At 51.4% G+C, this 7,739-nt stretch overlaps 1 protein-coding gene across 3 annotated transcripts in view; it reads left to right on the top strand.

Moving 5' to 3' along the window:
- Window positions 1–1,280: 1,280 nt before the first annotated feature.
- The window catches only part of AKAP1 (A-kinase anchoring protein 1), a 32,627-nt gene continuing 26,168 nt past the window's right edge, over window positions 1,281–7,739 (top strand). The window contains exon 1 of one of the 3 annotated variants that reach the window (XM_067020892.1): window positions 1,281–1,349. The gene's annotated coding sequence lies outside the window, so the exon portion shown is untranslated. Of the gene's footprint in view, window positions 1,350–1,395; window positions 1,605–7,739 lie in introns of those variants that run through there. The other 2 variants (XR_010838108.1, XM_059047703.2) reach the window with 2 other exon arrangements.

The following is a 7,739-nucleotide window of genomic DNA, read 5'->3' as shown; positions in this document are numbered from 1 at the left end:
CCCGGACCGGGGCACGAACCCGTGACCCCTGCATCGGCAGGCGGACTCTCAACCACTGTGCCACCAGGGAAGCCCTCAAGTACAATTTATTTATTTATTTATTTTTTGCGGTACGCGGGCCTCTCACTGTTGTGGCCTCTCCCGTTGCGGAGCACAGGCTCCAGACGCGCAAGTTCAGCGGCCATGGCTCACGGGCCCAGCCGCTCCGCGGCATGTGGGATCCTCCCGGACCGGGGCACGAACCCGTGACCCCTGCATCAGCAGGCAGACTCAACCACTGCACCACCAGGGAAGCCCCATCAAGTACAGTTTTTAAGGCCAGCTCCTTCTCATCAAGTAGGTTTCAGTTTAAGTTTCACCTTAGGCCTTTTTGAACCACAGAACCTAAAATAGGTCTCTTGTTATTTCTTTTCTGATTGTTTCCTTCATGTCCCTAATCACACCATGCAATTGGGATTCCTATACATATATGAACTTATACTTAAACTCAATAGGTATCTCATCATCATTTAACTTTGCATTTGATAACTAGTTAGGATTAACCATGTTCCCAAGTAATAGTTCTTAGCATGATCTCTTTTCACTTAAAGTCCCTATGTCTCTGGCCAGCTGGAACCCCCACCCTGTCCACCTGTTTGGGGGCAATTTATTTTCCCAAGTTTCCTCAGGGAGGAAATCATGATGATTTCCTCATAATAGGTAGTCATCATAGTCATGATGACTATCTCTTGGCAGGAATTATTCCAAAACCCAACACCCTTTGGAGGAAAGTTTCTTTCACTTTGACATCACCAAGTTGTGAAAATGTGCAAGAATGCCGCATCTGAGTGGTGCCACATACTCCCATTATGCAGTTATTATCGTGTAGTTATTAATATCACTAAATCATGCGTACAATGTAATGATGAATTACATTGAATATATCTAAATAATATAGATCTATATTCTATCTATAATATATAGTATATATAGGCAAGGGAGGCAAGAGGAGCCCTGCGCATCACCTGTCCCTCTGCCTTTTCCAGGGGCCTCTCTATACAGAGGCAGGCGGATGGTCAAACTGGCCCCTGGAGATCTCCCACACCCGAGGCAGGCGAAGTCGCGCAGGCCTTGGCGGGGGCCAGAGCTTCGAGGTTCGTAGGTGGGGGAGGAGCGAGGGGCGTTCCGAAGACGCCAGCCAGGCCTCTCTCCCGAGCCCAGCCGAGATTACAGCTCATCTCGCGAGAGCCTGAGCAAGGCCCGGCTGCGGGCGGCGGGGGCGGGATGTTGGCGGAACACTCTAGACCGCGCCCCCTCTGGCGCAGCTGGCAGAGGCGCTGGCGGGAGCGGCCGGCGGCGCGCACGCGCAGGTGAGCCGGGAAGACGCGGGGGCACGAGGGCGGGGGGCGGGGCCTTGCGTCGCGCAGCGGGCACGTCTCTGCGCGTCCTCAGTATTTAATGTCTCTGTTCCACGGGTCTGGGCGAGCACGTGGGGGAGCGGCCGGAGTGCAACGCTGCGGGACCCGCCTGGCAGAGGGGCAGAGGCGGGGCAGAGGCGGGGGCCGAGGGGCCAGGGGGCGGCGGCGGCGCGAGGACTCTGCATCCCGACGGTCGCCGAGGAGCTGGTAAGTTGGGGCCGCAGGGAGCGGCTGAACTGGGGACCACCTGCCGGGGCCCCGAGGGCGGCGCCGTTGGGGTGATGGTGAGCCTAGGGTGCAGGTGCAGGGTGCGTCGCGTGCTCCAGGACTCACGGGGTGTGAGGCTCCCGACGCTGAGGGCGTGCAGAGGGGTTCCGGCCCGTCGCCTGCTGTCAAGCAGGCCCTTTCTCTTTCGTCGCCTGCGCGCCCCCTCGTCCTTCTCCGCCGGGCTCTTGCTGATAAATCGTGTGTGCTTGGCTGGGGCCGCGCTCCGCAGCCGCGCGGTGTCCCCCACGCGCGTCACCATTCTCGGGGGCGGGAAGCGAGGGCGCGACGCCCGGGATACCTCTCTGCGGCTTAACTTTCCCCGAGCGTGCACACTCTTCCGAGAGACGGACCTGAGTGCGTTCCACCCAAGGTCGTCCAACCCCACACGCTTTTACTTTTCAAAGGTCGTGTGTACCCAGTCTGAGCCGGGAGAGGCGCCGGCGGGCGGGCTGTGGGCAGGGCCAGGTGCTCACAAGGGCGAGGAAGTGTCCCAAGGCCTGCGGGCACTCCTTCCCCCTCCTGAGGGATTGGAGATGAATTGGTCACTTCAGGAACCTCACCCAACTTCTGGGCCCCTTTATCTCGCCCGGGGGTGCTCCCCACCGAGGCCGGCAGTGGCAAACCGGAGCTGGTAGCTCTGCTCCTGGGAGTTCAATGCGGCGAACCAGGGGAAGGGGCTCGGTTTGCAGAACCGGGAGGATGAGCTAGGGGATAGGTCGTGATTGGAACCTTGTTGCGGGAGGAGGGAAACCGTTTGAACCGAGTTAGGGTCCCGATGTAAAAGGCTTGGTGTCTCTCAAGAGGATTAGCTTTTGCAGCCCCTTAAAGGGTGTCGGAGAGGCGGAGGCTGCCCTGTCCCGTGTGCCCGCTGACTTAATGCCCGCGGGCTTGTGGGTCACGTGTCGGGCTCTGCCTGCACCCACCTCCGGTCCTCGGGTCGGAGGGACCACGCTAGTTTCGGGGTTCCGGATCAAAGTGTGTTTGGGCGGGCTTTCACGAGTTTTACTATTTTGTGCCCTTGGGTGCGGATCCTCCCAAGGAAGGCACAAGAGACGGATGGGAGCTGTTGGTGGTGGGTGGTGCCGAATCGACCTGTGACTGCTTGGAAGCCCTGGGCGTTTCGCGGTCTCCCTTCTCCGCGGAGATGCAGAGGTTGGCCGGCGCCTTCTTGCCCCCACCCGCTCCCGGCCTCTACTAACACAAACCCGGTGCACTTAACTCCAGGTGTGAGAGGAGGCCTCTCAAGTCGGGTAGGGTGTGTGGGCAGGACCCTTAGGTTAAACTAGCCATCTTTCCCCTATGAAGTTCAGGCTGCTTGGTGTTTCAATTTATTTTCTGCAGGGAGATCTGGGTTGCTGGACACTTGGTACAGTCATATCTGTTGTTTGGTTTGCTATCCAAGCCCCCCACCCCCTTTGTCGAAATTATTGATCAAGAAACACCATTCACAAGAAGCTATTAATTCTGGCAACTAGTAACCTTACCTTGCTACCCTATTATTGTAACTAAGTCCTTCCCAAATTAGTTTTTTTTTTAAAAATTCTATTTAGAAGTTTCGGCTCTTAGTAAGCACCACCTACCCTCTTTGCTCTTAAAGGTACAGAGCATCTTTGAAATGCAGAGAGGGCAGCATGATTTGACCATTTATCAAATTCCTCTTTTCTTGAAGTTCAGGTGGTTCACCTGCTGATTATTTAAGACTTTCTCAGCACTGGAAACAAGTGAAGTAATTTTGGGGGAGCTTTTCTGACTTGTGTTGAACCTTTCCTCTTGAACCTCAAAACTAGTTTTGTGGGTTCTGGGTAGTAATTCCTGGGTATATTCTCGGATGAAGAATGGCCCTAGGCTACAGTAGGTTGTCTGGGTCCTACAGGTATGCAAATCTTTGAAGCCTTTGTGCCTACCTGGATTAAATAGGCTCTATTGTCATATGTATTGTCAGGTGACGGCCCAGAAGTTGCAGGTAACTGATCCCCTCCCAGCCTGTGAGTGAGACTGGTCTACTGTCTAGCTGGAGCCCTTTGTGTGAATATCATTTCCTCCTCCCAGCTGTTTCTAGGAAGTACACTCAAACTTGGCCACTGCAGGATGACAGTGAAGGTGTGTGTTGGAAGTGGATGCTCAGGTGCCAAGGGGCTGTGTCTCCAGTATAAGGTTGCTCAGCATCAATATTTTAAAGTAATTTGTTTTGCTCTACCTAGTAACCCAAATTATTCTTGGGCTTTGAACCCAGGCCAGGTCATAACCATCGTTTGTGGGTGAAGGCTAGTTTTAGGCTTTTTAGTGTTCTCTCATCCTAAAGACACATTAAGATAATATTTGTGGGGCATATGGCACTGTTCCTGGTACATGATGGGTGCTCAAGCACTGATTTCCCCCCCCCCCCCTTCTTAAAGAGTCTCTGAGGCTGACTTTACGTTTTCCTTGAATCTGTTAAGTGACTTGAATTTTAATAAAAGTACCCTACTCCCCAACCTCTGATCTGGAAACTTGGTTGGAAGGAGGGGGGAAAACAAATTGGCTTCCCCACACTTTGCCAGCCAGCCTCCTGGCTCAAGCCGACAACACCCCATGTGCCTGGTGAGCTGGTGCCTTCCAGCCCATTCTCCCCAGGCTCCTCCTTCCTAATCTTCCCTGTGAGTCTAGAATGAGTGGGCTTCTCTGCAGTTTGGACTGCTGTGCTCTTGTGGGGAAGTTTTGGGTGTGACTTAGTACTTTCAGCTTGCCTTTCTAGGGCGTTTTCTTCTGCTCTGGGCAGGTGGTGGTGGGTCCTTATTGGGCCTCTTATCCCACTGAAATCATTTCATACTATTTGAGTTGCTAATCTTTGTGGGATGTATTTTAATCCTAAACCTTCATTTCTAGGGCAGGTTGTTTCTTCCACATCCCTTTCTGGTGTAATGTCTCACACAGGTTTCACCTTTGATCATTTAACATCAAGTACCCATTGTGTGTGTCATTTCCACCGAGCATTGTACCTAGTTTTAAACTCGGGCCGTGTAAAACAGTGACAGTGTTTCGGGTAGGACAGAGTAGCTGGAGAAATAGCTGGTGGGGACAAGGAAACTAAAATTTAGGGGACACCTCTTCCTTGATAGTTACTCTGGGAGGTGAGTTACAAGCAAACGCCTCCCTATTCCTTTAATCCTGACACCTCTGAGTGCAGTTGAGGAGGGTGAAGCTAGAGTTCATTCGGGATTGTTTCAATGGCTAATAAAAAATACAAATAGAGGGATAGGGGAACCGACAGGTGTGGGTTTGGACTTTAACTGGGTCCTCTAGAGGGCTTTTGTGAGAAGGACAAGGAGTCATCAAGTCCATGGGCTTTTCACCTAATCTTTCTAAGCAGATTGTTGCAGTAAAGGAATGTGTGTTATCATTCAGCATTCTGAGGACTGGCTTTCAGTTATAAGGAACTTTCGAGGTGTCCTTTTCCTCCTCCTAAATGGTTCTACTAAGTGGTCTTCATTCTGTCCAGTTCTTGCCATCTGAATGTTTCTACAGCTCGGTTTGATAAGTTTGCAGCAGTTGACAGTAAACATTCTGTCCCCATCTGGTAGTACAGCCTGGCTGCCTTCACTTAGCCGGTCCTCACTGAGGCCCATATACTTAGGAACAAAGCAGGGCCCCAGAAGAATTCTGGAAGTAAAGGTATGCAGTGCTGAGGGCTGATGAGGTTTGTTTCACCCTGGGCTTAGCTAGCAAGAGCCCTGGATTGGGGGTTGTGGCTGGGGTGGAGGTTGAGATCTGGGTGCTGCTTTCAGGGTTGAAACCTGGCTGGGGTTCCAGGCAGGTCCTTTGGCCCTCCGGGTCTTAGTTTCTTCAGCTGGTGAAAGAAGGTTGGTCAACATCAAAGGCATTCAGATTGTGCCCCTAAGAGTCCTGGAGTTAGTCAGCCCCTTAGGGCTGCTGGGAGGTAGAGTTGCCTGCTGGGTTGTGTATGGGAGGCAGGGTGTGTTTGGGCTGGGGGTGCCTGGGTAGTACAAGCCAAAGTCTAAGAAAAAAATGACAGTCCACTGTTTTAGGTGCATTTGAAGTTCACTTAACTCTAAGGTGCTACTGTACTAAATATTTTTATTTTTTACAGTATCTTTAGTCTCCTAAATCTGTCTTTAGGGTTCAGGGTCTAGAGCTTCCTTGTCCTGTAGGGTAGCTACGAGTTATGTGTAGCTAGTTAAATATAAATTTTTTAAAGCATTAAGTAAAATTTAAAAATTAGTTCCTTGGTGACAGTAGTCACATTTCAAGTGCTCAGTAGCTTCCTGTGGCCAGTGACTGCAGTACTGGACAGTGCAGGTTCTGGAACATTTTCATCATCACATAAAGCTCTGTTGGACAGCACTGGACTTAGTTCTTTGCCCAACTCTAAAAGCTTCATAGTCTCGCCTTGTAAAAGCATCATGTGTCTGGGCTTAGTCTTCCGTATTCCACAAACCCAGCAGCTTTGGGGACAGGTTATTTATCAGCTCTCTCCATGGCATGTTCAGAACAGGTTCCAGTCTGCCAGCTTGTAGGGCAGTGATCAATTATGAAACAGTTTGAGAAAAGAGTGTAGTGAGGGGCCTGGGGATGGGAGTGTGAAGTGAAGGGGCCAGACACTAAGCCTTTGGAAAGCCGTTTTGGCTTGAGAGCCTGTTTATCAGTGTAAAGGTCCTCGCTGGTTCTCCAAGGCCTGTGCTCACTGGCCTTAGTCGTTACGTCAGGAGACTTGCTATTTGGTCCTTCACTCACCTGATGACTTCCTGCAGGCCTCAGTGTGGGCCCTCTGCTGAACCACGTTGCAGACAAGCATCATTTTCACTCTGCTCCTCTAGTCCATCTCAGTGTTAGGAGGCCTGGCTTTACTGAAGGCCTCCGGGAGAGTTGGTCCCCAGTGCGGATCCCGAAGTGTTGGTGTGGAGCCGGCTCTGGGGAGTGCGCTTTATTTCCAGACGCCCCTCATCTAGTCCTGGGTGTGCTTAGTTTGAACCCTACTAGACTGGCCTTTGGCATATAATGTGAACTCTTTTTTTGGACCCCGACAGCAGAAGATGCATAACACACACTTATTGAGCACCTACCGTATACCTGATAATTTAGCAGGGTTTTTGCACGTTATTCCCTTTTTATTCTCTCTCAATCCTATGAGGTTAAGAATTCCTAGTTTGTGGACTTCCCTGGTGGCACAGTGGTTAAGAATCCGCCTGTCAATGCAGGGGACCGGGGTCGAGCCCTGGTCCGGGAAGATTCCACATGCTGAGGAGCAGCTAAGCCCGCAAGCCACAACTACTGAGCCCGCAAGCCACAACTACTGAAGCCCCCGCACCTAGAGCCCGTGCTCTGCAACCAGAGAAGCCACTGCAATGAGAAGCCCGCTCACTGCAATGAAGGGTAGCCCCCGCTTGCCGCAAGTAGAGAAAGCCCGCGTGCAGCAGTCAAGACCCAATGCAGCCAAAAATAAATGAATTAATTTTAAAAAAAAGAATTTCTAGTTTGTGTATGCGGAAATGGAGTCCCTGAGGAAGGTAAGCTGATCCTAGGGCACAGGACTGGGCTGTCTTGGGGCTTAGATCAGGGTTCAGTATCTCCAGCTCCATGCTTAGAGGCTGTTTCTTGTTAACTGCCCCATTACCCCTCCGTCCTCATCCAGAGAGTGAAACTGGGTTTTTAAAAGAATAAAATCCCACAAACTGAGTCACACTGTTAGGTCATTACAGCCTCATTCAGCCCTAGGAGGGAGGTATTTGTATCCCATTTCTTTGGATATTATCATTTTACAGGAAACAGAAGTTAAGGATCTTTAAGGCAAGTGTTTTATCAGAATTATGCAACCATCCAGTGGCTTCGAGTTGCACAAGTAGTGATTGTGACTAAGAGCAGACAGCCTCCTAGGCTACGTAACCGTGCCTAGGAAAACTGCTCTGGAAAACTGCTCTGAAGACTTTGGCTTAGTTTGGTCACCTGGTTGCAAAGGCAGCCTTGAAGTCACTCATTCCCTGGATAGTAATAGCGTGGCCTGTCAGACCTCACACAGGGTTGCGAGACCATCCACTGGCCTCAACAGGCCATCGCCTGAGAGTAGCTTGGCTTGCTCCC

The sequence above is a fragment of the Kogia breviceps genome, chromosome 19 (genome assembly GCF_026419965.1).
Source record: "Kogia breviceps isolate mKogBre1 chromosome 19, mKogBre1 haplotype 1, whole genome shotgun sequence".
In the NCBI taxonomy this organism is placed as follows: domain Eukaryota; kingdom Metazoa; phylum Chordata; class Mammalia; order Artiodactyla; family Physeteridae; genus Kogia; species Kogia breviceps.
This window is presented reverse-complemented; position numbering and strand designations above follow the sequence as displayed.